The sequence below is a fragment of the Patagioenas fasciata genome, chromosome 2 (assembly GCF_037038585.1).
Source record: "Patagioenas fasciata isolate bPatFas1 chromosome 2, bPatFas1.hap1, whole genome shotgun sequence".
Lineage (NCBI taxonomy): Eukaryota > Metazoa > Chordata > Aves > Columbiformes > Columbidae > Patagioenas > Patagioenas fasciata.
In genome coordinates, this window is record NC_092521.1 from 69413103 (window position 1) to 69430165 (window position 17063).

Consider the following 17063-nt stretch of genomic DNA (forward strand, 5'->3'; position numbering starts at 1 on the left):
TTCTTTCTAATTCCCTCCCTATGGCCTGGCACGAAACCATTATTTTTTCATTATTTAGAAAATTTCTGATATTTAAAGTAAATAAGATAAAGACTTTAAGCTATTTATCCACAAATCTATTAATGTATATGAATTCTAGATATCATTCTAACATCATAACTTGTGGCCTTCAAAAAGAATAAATACTTCAATAGTTCACACAGAATCACACAGAATGTCAGGGATTGGAAGGGACCTTGAAAGATCATCTAGTCCAATCCCCCCACCAGAGCATAAAGCTAACAACATACTTAAGTACTTGGATTAGCTGAAGCCTAAAACTGTAAAAGAAACAAATTCAAATCCAACTGTGTGTCAGACAGGATGCTTTATAAATGCATGAGATTCCTCAGCATCATATTGCTTCGTCCTTTCTGACTCCTTGTAAAGATACTGATAAGGAAAATTCAAAAGAACAACAGATATTCAGAAGTACACCTTCAGATTAGGTTACTGTATTTCTCCTATTTCTGATATCTGATTTTGCTTTTATAAACATTTCATTAGAATATATGAAGAGCTGTTTTGCCTCCTTGCTGTTCTGCAATATCATAGTATGAACAGATAAATTGACATGTAAAATAGAGCTGCATCTCCTGTAACACCTGTACTTGCCTTTAAGACATTTATCTACCCTCTGAAATGTTCAGATTGGTTGATAACAAGAAATTTCATATGGTTGATCACATTTCACTTTCTCTGAGGCATAAATATTTTTGGGATAATTCCTTTTCTTTAAATCAAATTCCACTTTGCTTAATTTTCAGGGCCCTTAAAGTGCCTTGTACCAGAATTATTCATTACTGTAAAGGAGATTTAAGGAGAATAGGACCCAGTTCTCTATACTTTCCACCAAGGCTACCAGGTTTCTACAGAAAGCAGCAATAAATTAGAGTTCCATGACAACAGACTCCCGCTGTGTGTTTAAAAACAAGTATTTGTTGAAACTGATCCTTTCCCATGAAATACTTGGTGAACTGATAAATTAAAGTAAGCAAGCAAGCAGAAGACCATTAATTTTCCCCATAACCATATTTATTTTGATCCGAATGCTGTTTGGATGAGATACAACTGTTGTGGTGAGAAGGGTCTGGTTCCAGGTGTTATATGCTCCCTGGTTAGCTGAGATGTTCTTGGTCATCATCCCACCGCAATTGCCATTGGCCCCGGCTTAACAAGTTTCCCCCAAAAACTGTGTGGCTATCACTGGACTATCAAAACTCCTTATTTGCTATCACTCCTGATTTTCACTGCTTCTGTAAAGGAGCATAAATTGAAAGTCTATTTGTCATAAAGGGACACCGCACCAGGGAACTGCAATTGCAGTCTTATTCTCCATGGTTGGAGCAGTTCAATAGGCCTGTTAAAAGAATTCTGTAGGGCAGAGCAGCCATGGTCTTTTGTATCATGGACCAATGCATTTGAGAGACCTAAATCCAGCATACAACAGTGACAATTCCAAGTGGGCAGTCCATTTGGGTAAGGGAAATACAGTACTCTCTGTACAAAGTTTGCTGAAATGGCATCTGAGTGTTCCAGCAGAAGTGAAAGTGTTAATCAGGAATCTAGTATAAATCACATTTTGCAGGAATCACTCTGTTACAACAGATTGTACAGCACTATTTTTTCCCACTCTTTCTGATACAAGCACCCTAGGCAAACTTTCTAATTAGAGCAGCAGATGCATGCAGTGCCATGACTCTGTGAAGTTATTATGCCTAAACCAAATTTTTTCACTAGCAGCCAATAATCCGTTTGTCTACCAAAGGCCTGAAGTGGCTATATCAATTATTTAAAAACATACCAAGAAGAAGAATCCATTTAAAATCTTCTGGGAAGCCAAGTTATAAAACAGTGCATGTTCAGATTTCATTCACAATATTGTCTTTTTAAAAATACAATATTACTAATTAAGGCTAGTGCATTAGGCCATTAAAACTTGAGTGATTCATGACAGCATAATGATCTTGCTTATCGTTTGTGTTTTAATTTATGGAGTACTAAGAAAAAACAAAGGAAAAAACCCTAAGCAATTTGCAAAACTGAAACTCATCCAAAAATTGCTTGCAGTAATTTCTCCGGAAAAGTGATTTCACTGTGTGTAAGTGCTATGCTGGTAAGAAAATGCTTCCCATCAATAATTAAAGTATAATGAAAGTTTCATGTGTCAGAAGACACCCTCAAAACAGGCTTACAAAGAAGAATGTTGCTTTTCATTCAGCCCTTCCGCATTTTAAGTCTCACAATAACATCCTTCTCAAGGAACCATTTAAAATAAACTACTTAGTGAAATACATGACTATTCAAAATGCAGCAGAAGCTCTAAGGACAATACAATTCCAACAAAAATTGCAGTAGAAAACAGAGTTCTGCACAGTGCTAAGCATCCCTAAATGACGAGGGTACCTTGAAAGTTGTGGATAGTTACCATATGTCAGGGTTATGAACAAAAGCATGACAGAAAGGGCATTAAAGCAGACTCGTTTTCTACAAACTTGTGTTGATTTCAAGAGTCTAAGTTGTCCAAGAAGCTCCAGACACTGACTGACTCCTACAGCTGGAGTACGTCAAATGTCTGCCTGTGGCCCATCACCGACCATCTTCAGGGTCAGTGTCCTTCTCATCTGTCCAGGGGCATGTATTTGGATGAAACTTCTAGGGACTGAATTGTATTTTGAGCTTTTCAGTCCCATGGCAGATGTTGCCAATATCAGCAAAGAAATATAAGAGTTACTAGAGACAAGAGGAGGAAGGCAAGAAGCAGACTGCCATCAGCCTTTCAGAAAAACAGTCTAAAAATAACAGTAATTCTGCATACTGTTTTAAAATATCCACATCTAATACCAACAAAGACAGAAGGTTAGCAAGATTTTCAAAGAGGCCTGTGGCATAAAATCCTTCTTAATATTAACAGAAGTAAGAGCCTGAAACACATTAGGCGGGGATTTTCCAAGAGGCCTAAGTTTTCAGCCAGTTGATCCCACTGCTTTCTAACTGGTTATTATTGAACCCCACTGTCTTCACACTACATGAAAGCACTTATGCTAGCAGGCAGTTGTACCATCCAAGCTCAGGATGGCCCAGATTGCTGGCTTTCAGCAAAACCCCTCAGGAGGAATATAGTCCTTCTGCATCCAAGAAGGCACTTCCACCATGAGTCAGGAAGTTTGCAAACCAGCGTGCAAGTGAGATCTGGTACGTTGGATCAAAATATGAAGCATGTTAAACAGCAGAAAGCTCATCCTTGAAACACATAGCTGGGTCTGAACAAGGTTACTGTGAGAAAACTGCAGCCAGGACATTTGAAAGCAAGCCTGCCACATTGCTAAAACACTCACCAGAAACACTATTGCAATGTGAACTCTGCACAATTCCAAAGGGATGCTGGGCTCAATGTGAAGCCACCAACTCTGCAACTGAGGAGAAGACAGCTTTGAAAATAACCAATGTCATTGTAGCCTGAACAATTAACTAAACCTCTAACTAAACATTATTTTATACTTTACACTTTAAATGGTTTAATATTATAGAGCTAGTCTTCTATGTGGCATTTAGGTCATAGTTTAGAGAAATGTCTGTATTGATGGAACTATTTACATAAAAAACCCCTCAGGTTTGTAGTGAGAAACATTGAATTTGGACTAATACCTCTTGGTCAGTCTCCCTAGTGCTGGCTATCTAAAGGACAGAGGTCAGACTAGAGTCCTCTGTATTCAAGTCCATAACTCAGGAGGGGACCAGCAGCCCTCTCAAAATTTTTACCCCAACATCCTGATGCAGGATAGCCATGTGATGTGACAAACCTGCTCTCTTCTTATGCTGAATAAGGATGTTCTTTGATCTCCTGATCTTCCATCAGAGACACTGCCTGTCTTCTCCAGTGGCTTTGGCTACTCGCACGAACTTGGAGTCTCTGATCCCCTCTCCACCTCTTCCCATGCATCAATCTGTAACTACTGTTATCATTTAAAATGTACAGCAAGGAGAGCTTCATCTCATGTAATAAGCTTAGGTAATCACACTTCAAAATATAGGTAACTTCTTTTCAGTAAATTCAAAACTCTTTTCAACAGCATCTCTGTTTAGCAGGCTGTAGTACATAAGTACTGCTGGTAATGGAATTGCAACTATTAAGTCTGGAGCCATCCGAAGACGTCACCTGTTTTTCAATAATCAAATACTTTGATCATTCTTTACCATGTAGTAGTTTGGTATGCTGGTATTTCCAAGTTCTTGTACCCAACCAATTTTAGTATTACTTGATTCCTGAAAGTCAAACTGAGTAAATCTTGGGCTACATCCATGCCCCCCAGTCCCCCACAAAAGCTGGAAAACTCTAATTTTGCTTTTTTCAGCTTCATCTCCATTACCCAATCACATTTCCTACTGGCTTTTCTTCATATTTTCGCTGCTGATTGAAGGAATATCTAAAGTTTTCTAAGGAGGTAAGAATTTCTTTGTAGCTAATATAACCTCATTTATAAAAACGTTGAGTTTTCTGATTTCTTTTAGTCGTGCAAAAATAGTCCATGAATAACAAGAGAGATGCCAACCAAAATTTGAGAACTCTTTTGAGAGGGCTTCAGTAGAAGCTCCAAACTGATCCTGTGCTGTCCCAGGAAATGCAAAGCTCTTCCAGATTATTTTTTATGATATTACTTGTTATGATACCTTTCCCCGATGTGCTGATTCTTACCATAGCAACAGCATGTGGGAAAAAAAAAAAAAAAAAAAACCAAAAAAAACCCAAACATCCAAAACATCCTAGTAAAACAGGTCACACATTGCCACGACACCCTATTATAATGTTTTTTTTTACCAGATCTATAGTTCATTTTTAAATTTTTTTTTTAAATAACAACACCACAACCACCCACTCTACATGCATTGCTACATTATTTTCAGCCAGCATAAACACTCTAGTTTTCTGAATAAAGTTAAAGCTTCTTCTCAGCTCCAACCTTTGTGCATGCACACACTGGCAGCCTGTTCCCCCATACAGATCTTGAATCCCTTCCACGCCCAGGTCTGCAGGACAAATATGACTCAGACTCTCCTCCTACAAGCACTCAAATGAGAAACTGCAGCCCCACTAGGTTAAATAGGACACATCCAGCGAGTGAAGTTATTTGTCCATGTAGGTATACATAAATCTTAATGCTGTGACACATACCCTTTTCCATGAAGGGGATATCTACACTAGGGTTAAAGGTTGCTCATTACTAATGGACTGATACCTTGCAGATAACATGCATAGTCATTCTGCAGGTGAGGCAAATGTCAACAGGCCCAGGCAAAAGCAAAAGGAGTGTCTGGTGTTGAGCAGCTGATGCAAGTTACAGCTCCAGCTGTTTTGTTCAGTGTGGGATTTTACTGAGTTTTAAACATTGCTTGTTGTAGCATTGTCATATTAGATACTACTTATTGCAGTATTTTAAAATATCTAATAAACAACAGAACTGTATCTTATCCATCCATATTAATCTTCCAACAGATGATTAATGACAAGTAATATAGGAAGGTTTTTTTTTTTAAAAAAGACAAATGTAATAATTCCACATTAGGTAAATACTAAACTACCTGTATAACATAGTAATGTATAAAAAACTTCATGTACACCTGAATTTGATAAAGAGAGAGATAGTCATATCAATCTCATTATAGAGCACGCACTCTTCCTTGTGAAGTCTTGGTTAAAATATTTAATGCATAGAGGCAATGACTTTAAAGTTGCAAACAATATAAAAGCTTCACTACCATGTTTTCACTCCTTGTTTTTTGAGAAAGAACAGAAAAATGCAAACTGAAAATATCATGAACTAATGCCCTTCATTTTTCAAAATAAAGCCATTTAAATTAAGTTCTTGAAACACAGAAAGGCTAGCCACTTGTATTTGCTCTCCTTCATTTACATTATACTTCAAGGAACAAAAATAAAATAAACATATTCCTTTTGTGGGTAAATTTTCAATTAGAAAATTAGTCTAGAATCAAAATGTACTATACTAATTTCCAGCTTTCCAAACGAAACACACATGGCAAACCCATAAGAAATCAAATGCATTTTTGATTAGGAGTATTAGATAGTCTGATTTGAAAATATGTTTGCTTAGAGCGTAATGGCTACCTCCTAGTTGAAAGATTAATGCTTTGAATATTGTATCTCTTTAAATGTTAAAGTATCAACTCTCACCAACTGAAATTCAATCCAACGGAGAAACAGGATTTTTTTCAAACTATAAACAAAGGTTTATTCTGTCTTCCTATAACTATTTATAGTAAGAAACCAGAACTAAGCCAAATGAAAATGAGTCTGCAAAAACCTCATAGAGCACTATGCACTGGAAGACCAAACCTACCTCCAAAGAGAAATGTGGACAAGAGACTTGACACATCACTCACTCTCTGAAGGTCAGTACTGAAGACTGGTCGTTACATGAATGAGGAACATGACCAGAACCCTGTTGTGTCTAACTTTAAACCATTGTCTATGCACCACAAGCATTTAGGAGTCCTCTCCATAGCTGAATTTTGTCATGCATGACCTTTGCTGTATGAGCGTAGCACGGGAAGACAGTGAGCAGAACTGCTCCATGCTTTGGGGCTGTAAACACTCTGCAGAAAAGGCCTTTGAAGCTTAAGTACAAGATTAGACCAAGAACAAAGTACTATAAGAAAGCCACGAACACATTTAAGGGGAAAAGAAATCAGAATACTGAAACAAGTCTCCAAATGGTGGTATGGGAACTAGAAAAAAAAAAAATCCCTAAATAATTATAAGAAGGAGTTTGATCAGTACATGAAAGGAATTATATGATATCCTGGCTGCAGGAGCAAGGGACTGAACTGGACAACCCAGAAGAATCAGTCATATCTTCTTCTAAGCATGTAATTCTCTATAGGTATGCTTAAAGGAAAAAAAAAAAAAAAAAAAAGCATTTTAAAAATGTGTTATGAAAAGACACCAGAATCCATAAAACATGATCAAAGTAAAATCTGAGATCATCAGTTAGCACTTGTGATTTCTTAGAATTTTAAGATCTTTTATTTAAATAAGATAGCTAAGGTTTTGTAAAATACATCTTTTATTCTAGTCTAGACAGCATGAAATCATCTGCCAGCATCTTCTTTCTCATAGGACTGGGTATTCTTTTTCCATTCTTTTTTTCAAAGAGTGGATACCATAATGTGGTTTTGTATGTGTATGATTTTGTGCATAATCTAATTTCCCTGTTTATATGTATATAAACCATTAAAAAGATAGGCAATAAGACCTAAGAGACTTTTATATTTCATTTATCACAAAACATATTCTAATCTTTGCCTTGTTTTCTCTGAAGACTTTTTATTATGATTTTCTTCTTAATTTTTCTATATGGTTTCTTCTTATTCCAAGAGAAACCTGAAGCGTGTTACCATTTAAAAGTAAGCTTAATACATGCTGCACATATATGGCACACTGCAGGTGCAGCTATGAGGAAAAAGAGGCAGAAACATGTTTTGTTTGGGAGACAGAAATACTGGACAACTTTTTATGAAATACTCTGGGGCCCATGAAGGTGATGCAGATGCAGGTTGTGAGAGAGAAGTATGGAGCCACCAGTGGGACTGCTGAGCACTGGACTTTGTCATTCTTGATCCAACTAGATGATGTAAGCACCAAGTCACAGGCAATGTTCTGCTCAGCAGGGGTGAGGAGGGACAGGGCAGCCACCCATGAGGAGTATGGAACTCCTGGAGCTTCTGCTGCCTTGCCTCTCTGCAAACTGTCCCAATGGAAAAAAAAAACCCTGCTTGATCACATAATTAGAGACTGCATCAGCAGGAGTGCCTATGGATGCTGAATTAAATACATAAGTAACATAAATATCAGCCTTTTGTAACTTTTAAATGCTTGATTTTGCCTCCTACATGTTTTGAGCATCTTTCTTTCTTTGCATGCAGCTGTCTAAACTGCTCACTACACCGTCCCAGATAACTTCTTCCTTTCTTTGTGTTACCACTCCAAGTCTTCCTAGCCAGCATCTCTTCTAAATAATTTCTAGCCCAGAATCTTACCAGGACTTTCAGACCAAGAACACAGATCCATCATCAGCATAAGTCAATTTTATGCTGCCTTTTCCTCTGTCTGCCCCCTGCCTCTTTGCCTTGAGGCAGCTGTAATCTTAATATGAGCAGTTAGTCAGCTGGATCAAGGATCTGATCTGGATGAATTTTTTACTCTTTTCACATTACCAGTTGCAGCACATCATTCAGAGGAAGGAGGAGTGTGCAGGACTCCCTTCATGGCAGCAGCTGGAATTTAGATCAACTTAACCCGATCTTGAAACTACACTTTAAACTGAAAGTGTACAGCTCCCTTTCAGACTGTCTTTTAGCCTCCCACCATTAGTTGTGCTGTCTTGCATCCAATCCAGACTCCATCTCTGATTTTTGGGGCTTTTTATCTCTCACATTCTGTTGAATCTTATTAATTCCAGCCCTGTGCAATGCATTTCCCTCTTCCATCCTCTCTCTCTTTAAGACCCTCCCACACTTACCTCCTTGCATTGTTGCTTATAAATGTTCTTTGTTGTCACCCTTTTGCTAAATCTTTCCCTTGACTTCAGGTACTTTACTATCCCTGATTCTGACTCCCATCACTTACATCTCTAGGCAACACATATAGGTGCCACATGCAAGCAAAATCTGAGTGAGAGTGCACATTTAGAAATTGCTTTTAAGATTTTGGCCTTGAAGATCTAGGCTGAGCTTGCCTTCGCAATATGCACTGGAAAGATCTCAAAGGAGCTGCTGATCTGATATTATCCATATGGCACTGCAGATTTTACCTTCAGACTTGAAAGAATCACAATATCCTCCCTTTCCCAGGTTCTCCTGTTTTGCCAGGAAGAGGAACCCTGCCAATCCCAAATGCTAATACAAGAAACAGTCCCCAGTCAAAAAGCATAAGGAGTCTTAAAACTCAGCCAGTGGCTAGGAACAGTCAAATCTACGACTCTTCTAGTCTCTACCCCACATTACCACTGAAAACTAACTACAAAAAGAAAAGAAAAACAAATTCTCCTCTCCCGACTCCTCATTTTACTATAACTGCTGCTTAAAATTTTGTCTGTGTACTACAAAACCCAAGGGGAGGGGTTGCTGTGGTGGATAATTAGCTGACATCTGTAATACAGTATCACAGAATCATAAACTGGTTTGGCTTGGAAGGGACCTTTAAAGACTATCTAGTCCACACCTCTTGCCATGGCCATGGACATCTTCAACTAGATCAGATTGCGCAAAGCCCCATCCAGCCTGACCTTGACCACTTTCAGTGATGGGGCACCCACAACTTCTCTGGGTCACCTGTTCCAGTGTCTCATCACTGCCTCGTGTCTGACACATAAAAAATTACTTATAAAGTATATATTTGCTTCTAGAATTCATAAAGTATTTTTATATTAGTCGAAAATCCAAATACAGACAAAATAATTTCTTGCAATAGATGGGCATCCAGAAATGTACAGCTGAAACTTTAAATCCGAACTATCACATACAATTAATATATTTAAATGATCCTGTATTTAACATGGTCTTTATTTGGACCTCAGATTTTAGAAAGGATTTAAAATTTATTTCATACTACCACAGAATCAAGCAGTGATGCACTGTAGAAACCAAGAGAAAGTGCCAAGGAATTTTGGTCTAGTGATGCAGGGTGCCTGGAACATGAACCATCTCATACAAGATAAGCTTCTCTGAGATAGGAATAATGATACTACTTCACACCTTCCCCATTGTTACTGTTCTACAAGTCTGTTTCAGAGTTTCTTGCTAAGGCAAGAAGTCCCACTGAAGTTGAGGAACCATTTAAGCAGACCAGGATTTGCTGAATTTAACCTTTACAACATTATCCCATTTTACAGGTAGGAAAAGCATCACAGAAATCCCACATTCAGTACCACTTCAGGAGATGCTTGTCAAAGCTGCAACAAGAACTCCCAAGCCACAGGTCATGCCTCTGTAATGATTAAGTGTAACATAAGCCTTAACTTTGAATTTCCATATTTTTCTAGTATAAGTCATTACCCATTCATTACTGAAAGTTAAAATGTTTAAACCTTTTCAACAGGTACACAAATGAAATGGAACACAGTTCTCCACTGGTATCACAACAGGAGAAGGAACCATTCACATTCTTATCTATATTCAAGTACTATAGTCGTGAAATTCTCCCTTTCTGCCTTCTGTGAAAATCTCTGCTGGATTATATAAATTTCATTAGGATTCTGCACTGCCAGTAAACCGCTGGGATTTTGTCATCTTTAGAAGTAGCCCTTAAGTTCAAGGAAGCTTAGAAGTACATCATGGCCACTTGCTCACTTCTCATCCAGAAAAACAGACCCTTTTTTTTTGTTTCCAGAGAGGTTTTCTAACCCCACCTCAGGGTCCTATTTACTTCCCAGCTGGTGGTCCCTGTCTTTCACCACATTGTCATTGACTACTGGTGTATTTCTGCCCGGATTCCTGAAGCAGCCATCATGACCCAAAGGTGTTGCCCCAAATGGCTACAGCTGGCTTGTAGATACGTTTTCTACTGAACTCACCCAGGCGAAAAGATGGCAATAGTATGACTGACAAGGGAACCGTATATTCATGGTGTTCTTATTCTACCAGAGCCTGAATAACTCAACCACTTGGATTTGCCTAAAATTTTCATACTTTCACTGAGATTACTGAAAATAAGAAGTCTCTTTGTAGGAGCTCCAGATGACTCATTATCAAAGATATCATTGTATGCAAAGTCCTGGTAAGTTTGAAAAAAACCTTGTCACTATATATGTCATTTATATTAATGAAAGTGTGATAACAACCAGTCATTAAGAGGGCTAAGCTCTCATCACACCTCAGTGGCCTGCCCTAAAGCCTTGTTATAAAATCAAATATTTTTTTTTAAATGCATACAGAAGAGGTTGTCTAAAACGAATAATAATAAATCCTGCTGTAACTATTTTTAAGTAAACTTAGAGACAATTTTTTAATCAAATAAGGTGTAGTCCTGAATCCTCCACACCTTCCAAAAACAAATGAAAGAACAACTTAAGGATTTTATCTGTCATTCACAGAAGATAAGAATTTCACTTCCTTATAGCCTACTAAGTGTCCACAGCACTTAAATATATCTAACATACAGATGAGAAAGTCACAGGTGATGCAAGTTAAACAGCTCCATAATCAAAATGACTGGATTCATACACCCTGTTAAAAGCATTGCCCGTTAGCAGAAATCAATAGTGCATTATATATTTTGCCCTATAAATAAAGCTTAAATTTTGTTACTGAAACCACTGCAGCACTGGAATAGATACTCAGTTACAAGCATGAAGTTTCAGTACTGGACTGAATGGGAGAAACTGACCCCAACCCACTTTCACCAGGGATTAACTGGGCTGCAATCCACAGATCCCACAGGAGAACAGTGGTCATGGGGACTTACCAGGTCTCATTCTGAATAGAGCATTTCCTTTGAATTACATTTAAAAATGTGTCTTCTCTTATGCAGTATGAAATCTCGTACTCATACAAAAATTCTGAACATTTAACCTACAACGCCACAGCTATTCTTGCATTAGGTTCGGGTTGGTAGAGCTGCTACACTGTGTTGTGCCAAAGTTAACAATAATATTCTTTCTCCCCTTCCTACAAACACTTTCTCCACAAAAAGCAGCCTCCAGCCTACACAAGCAAGCCGGGTATAACAGCTGGATGTAAATGCAGAGGAAACTGGTGTAAATGAAAACATACCACAAAGAAGAAATGCTATAGCTGGTGAATCCTCTCCAGAATTATTTTCCATTTGACCTCTTACAAACAGTTGTCATCAGAGAGCTGTGTTAGCACTACCAGACTGTAATTAAGCCTTCCATATCTACTTTAATACAAAGAAAAAACAAGCACATCACTACATGCAAAGCACAAGACAGAGTTTAATATTGTTAAGGGCGAAGAAGTGACTTGCTGTTTTAGCCTTGAAGCACACAGCCACTCCAGCAGCAGGCAGTTAGATACTCTGCTTTCCCTAAGAGCCATGGTCTTTCTCCAAGCACTTGTCACCCCTGACACTCATCCACATTCACCAAGACTGGGAAGGTAACTGCTTGTAGCTCTGTTTAGCACCTGGCTCTTCAGAGTTGCAGGTGGTTCCCAGGAGGAACATACCAATTTTCTTCTATGTGTAAGCAAGTAAAGCGGAAAAAACCCTATTTTATTACAAAAATTATACATCTAGCAGGCAAAATGCAAATAGAAAGCCAGCTTTGCATAAACTAACCTCATTCATCTAAATATTTAAAAACTACAAATATACACTCAGATTGAAACATACACATAGTAACATTTAAAACTAGTAAAGCAGGATTTGCAGAGAAAAAATATTAATTTACTTTCAGATGGATTAGGCTACTGTTTTTAAAGTAACCTGTGATTGCATTCTGCATGGATACAGAAAATACCACTTCACCCCATCCCCCCATATCCTAGGCTACTCTGGTAGTTTTCATTTCCTTTGTTAAAAATTTAAAATCTGAGATCAATGCAGCTTCCTCAACAAGTATGTCCAAAAGTTACAGTAATTTTGCCCTGCTACAGAGGGTAGTTGGAGTTTAGGACAAGACAAAATACAGACTTTCTTCATTTGTGGAGGTGTCATACCCACAGAATAAAAACTCTGCACTAAGTAATTTAGACTTACATTGCAGAATAATGAAGTGTAATGATATAAGAAAATAATTTCCATTGGCTAACAGTAAGGGGAAATTCCAGCTTTTATAGCAATATGCTTCACATAGTCAGTGACTTCTGAACTCTCCCTCCATTACTTTGTTTCTAGCTGCACACAGCTTTATAAGGTTTGTTTCAAGAGAAAAAAAAAAAAAAAAAGGCTTCAGAGGTGAATGAATCCAAGGTCTGAGGTTTTATCCAAGTCTCAATACATAAATGAAAGGGAAGTTCCATCTAGGTTACTGTGTTATAGAATAACCTAAGTGTGGGTGTGCTGTCATTCATATCAACAGGAGTGACCACCAGATCAAAGTCAATGCTAACCTTGCTTGAGCGTTTTCCTATGCAGCTGAAAGCACTCTGGTCTTTCAGTTGTTGCAACAAAGAAACACATTACTTGGTCTTTTTTTGTTGTTTTTTTTTTTTTTTTTTGGTACACATATTCCATCCATTTGTTTCCTTCACTGATGTCAACAGCTGATCAACCAGTATAAGAAAGAGGGCATATATTTCTGAAGCAAACACTGCCTTTTCACAAACAGCTAAAGAACACCAAGAGAATTCTCATTAAAAGCCCGAGAAAAAAACAATGCTAAAGTTTTCCGTCTACTGACACATTTTTGTGTCGCTGTGGTAAAAGAAAACATTTACTTGTAAACATACTGTGTGCACCCAATGTAAAATCTAAACAAAATGAGACATTACAGATTTGTTGGTAATCATATCCTTTAGAAATATCCTGAATCCTGATAAGTTTAGGTAAAAAATCCTGACAAGTGTTGCACACAAGTAACTCCTAGTGACTTCAGCAGGAGTTGTGGATATTTCAGCCTTCTCTGGATTAAAACGAGGAGGTATGATTTTTATCAGCAGAACAAGAGCTTTCCTGTGCCACATGTCATTTTAACAGCAAACTCTATCAAATAGGAAAAATTGTATCACATCGCAGTGCTCACCAAGAAAATGTGTTTAGCCAGTACTCAGGGTTCAGCAGCTGACAAGCTAACATGCATCACCCTTATTTATTTAAACTGCTAGCGCACTGTGCTGGTTTTCCATCTCTTTTTCTCACTCCTGCATACGTTCAGGGATGATGTACAAAGCACATCAGGTGTTTCTCCCCTCACTGCTATCACAGCTCACTCAAAGCATGCTTCCTGCTTTCACAACAGCACCCAGCCACAGCAGAAAAAAAATCCCAAGGCAAACTTGTGTAAAATACTTTAATTTAGGCTAAGAGGAAAAAGAAATAATGAAATTACTCTTGATAGCACAAGACTACTTCCATGACTGCTCATTGAATGACATCTACGCAGCATGTGGAAAGATGGGTTATTTTGGAATTGCATTAACTAGACAAGCAACATTAATGTTCCTGTATCCATACAGCATGAAGGCCTTCCAACACAGATGACAGCAACCTTTTAAGTGCATTTGTAAATTTGTAGATGTAAAAATGATTCAACCTGTTAGAAAACTACATATACAAAGTGCTCTTTCATGTACTTCGGATCCACCAGATTTCATAAACTAATTCAAATTTTCCAGTCAGATAAGTATAACAATATTGAGCTCTGAATATTTGAAACTCTTATCATTGTGAAGCCAGCTTTCCCTCCAAGTTCCAAGGAAAACCACCTGCTTGTCTTGAAATAAACAAGCGAGATGTGAAAAATCCATGAAAAAGAGCTAGGGGCTGTTGTTTTGTTTTATATTAAGTGACACTTTGCAAATGGCACCCTGCAAGTTATGCCTTAACTCCTTGTTAAAATGCAACTAAAATCTATATTACTCCATACACATAGGTAAAATACATAGTCAAAAGCACACTAAAAGACTGGGGAAAAAAAATCCATGAAACAGATAAATTACTTGATTGCCTCTGAATAATAAATCATTCCTCAGCAGATTTATAATAGACTCTTTTTACTGTAGAAACACATTTTTGTCATCAATAGGAACAGTTAGCTTGAAGACCTGAAGAAAGAAAAACAGTCTAAAACAACTTTGGAATTGGGAAGTAAACAGGGCTGCAATGCTTCTGCTGGCTGCCCAAACTAACGATGTTTCATTTCTCTTTTTCTCACTGAACACTAATATGTGCCAGCAAATGATACATTTGCTCTGGATCACAATGCTGTTTTCCCCACTTATCCCTGGAATAACACCGTCTCAAGCTACTAGAGGAACAGAAACGCTATCAATTCACATTAGCCCTAAAGTTTTCTCTCTCGGCACTCCTCTGCTGAGAAGTCAGGAGAGGAATGAGAGCCATCACCTTGAAGGTGCCAGTAATGATCTATGGAAAGATGTCCTGGAGCACAAGGGACTGAACTCTGTGGAGAGCTCTGTAGCTTTCCTGCATCCCTGACCGATTTCTCCATCAGCAGCCTCTGCCGTGCTCCTTGTTCAATGTACAGCGGCTGTTTGGAAGCTTTATCCCTCATCATACCCTAAACACCAAATACAAATGCACTTCACACATATGCACACACACACACTCTCAAGACACACGTGCACACGCACACTCTCTCCCCCCTCGACATCACATGCAATTCTTTCCAAGTCCCCTGTGTATTTCTTAAAAACAGAAAGGAAGTGCGCACACACACACACACACAAAATCAACAAAAAACCCCAACAAAACACAGAAAGGAGGGAATAGGGGACAGGGGGCAAAGGAAAAAAGAGGAGCGCTTTTCTTTTTTCTTTTTTTTTTTTTTTCTGCTGTTGCTGTGGCTCCCAAGCATGCAATGCTAAGGAAGAGTAGTTCCCCACTTTCATCAGCTAGCTACATCCTCGGGATAAAAGGGAGCAGTCCGGAATGATGCTGAGGCTGCAGATGGGAAAAGAAGGCTTTGCAAACATGCCTGACTCCCCACGAAATTCTCTCCTCCACATCCCCTCCTCCCTAAAACCTGCCCTAAAGGGGGAGAAAGAAAAAAAAAAAAAAAAGAAAAGAAAAGAAAAAGAAAAACAACACACAAGGAAAAAAGTGATGAAAAGACACAACTCACCTTAACAGGGGGTGTTGGATGGGGTCAGAGAGGAGGAAGGGTATATAAAAAGATCTATTTTTAGCAGAGGTTGTGATAGTATTGAAACACACAGACACAGGGTTTGGAAGCAGGGAGAAGAGTATAAAAATACGAGGGGAAGAGAAATTATCAAGAAGGTGCAAGTCAGTCTGGCAGAAGAAACGAGAATCCCCAAGAAAAAATAAATTACAAAAAAAAAAATTTAAAAAAAAAATAAAATAAAAAACAACCACGAAATGCCAAGAGGAGAAGGAGGGAGAGCGTGGCCGTGCCGGGGTTTTGTTTTGTTTCTCTTCGCTGGGGGCGGGCGGAGGTGGCGGGGCGGCGGGGCGGGGGGGGGGGTCGCGCTTTCGGCGAGGGGCCCCTCGCTGCCTCCCCGCGGGGCTGCCGCGGCCGCGACCCTCTCCCGGCGGCTCCGGGCGGCCGGGCTCGCTCCTCGCCCGGCTCCGGCGGCTGCGGCGGGCGCGGCGCTCCCGCTCCCGCGGCTCGCTGGGGCTCTGCAGCCGCGTTCACGCCGCCGCCGCTCCTCGGCCACCCCCGCGCCCGCGCTCCCGCCGCCGCCCGCGGGCGCCCCCCGCCGCCCGCCGCTGCGGGCCGGGGCGCGGGGACGCTCCGGGGCAGGGGCGGGGCGGCAGCGGCGGGGAGCCGCGCCCGCGGGCGGGGGGCCCGGGGTGGCAAGGAGGGCTCTGCGCGGTGACACCGTTGGTGGTGGTCGGCGGCGGGGCGAGAGGTGCCGGCTGTCGGCCGCGGAGAGGGAGCCGCGCTGCTGCGCGGGGAGAAGCGCCGGCGCGGAGTCTGAGGGAGTGGGGATGCTCAGCCGGGCATCTCCGTGCAGGAGCCGGGGTCGCCCTCTGGGTTTCGGAGCTCCTCGGCTGCTGGCAGCCCTCGCACGGCACCCGTGGGGTAAAGGGAGTTCGGGTCTGGGAAGCAAAACTTGGACAGGCTGTAAGGCATTCGGTGTTGAATTAGCTGAATGCTGCATTATCAGTGGCACACAAGCGTCGTATCATTGAGAAAATCACCAGCAACAAGCTGTGAGGCTGAGAACTGCACTTATTTTCATTAAAAGTAGTAAAACTGCATCCAGCCTTGCCTTTAATACAGAGGTATGGCTCACAGAGAGCGGCACCAGCAGATGATGTTCATTCTGGATCCAAACGGAAGCTACTCGCAGCATTTTGTTGATGAGGACTATCTGAGGGTCACATTTGTCTTAAACAG

At 40.0% G+C, this 17063-nt stretch overlaps 1 protein-coding gene across 5 annotated transcripts in view; it reads right to left on the reverse strand.

Moving 5' to 3' along the window:
- Positions 1–16154, reverse strand: part of LOC136097497 (poly(rC)-binding protein 3-like) — a 518562-nt gene extending 502408 nt beyond the window's left edge. For 4 of the 5 annotated variants that reach the window (XM_071804363.1, XM_071804362.1, XM_071804361.1 and 1 more), the window contains exon 1: positions 15822–16154. The gene's annotated coding sequence lies outside the window, so the exon portion shown is untranslated. The remainder of the gene's footprint in view (positions 1–15821) is intronic. The other variant, XM_071804360.1, reaches the window with a different exon arrangement.
- Positions 16155–17063: the final 909 nt, after the last annotated feature.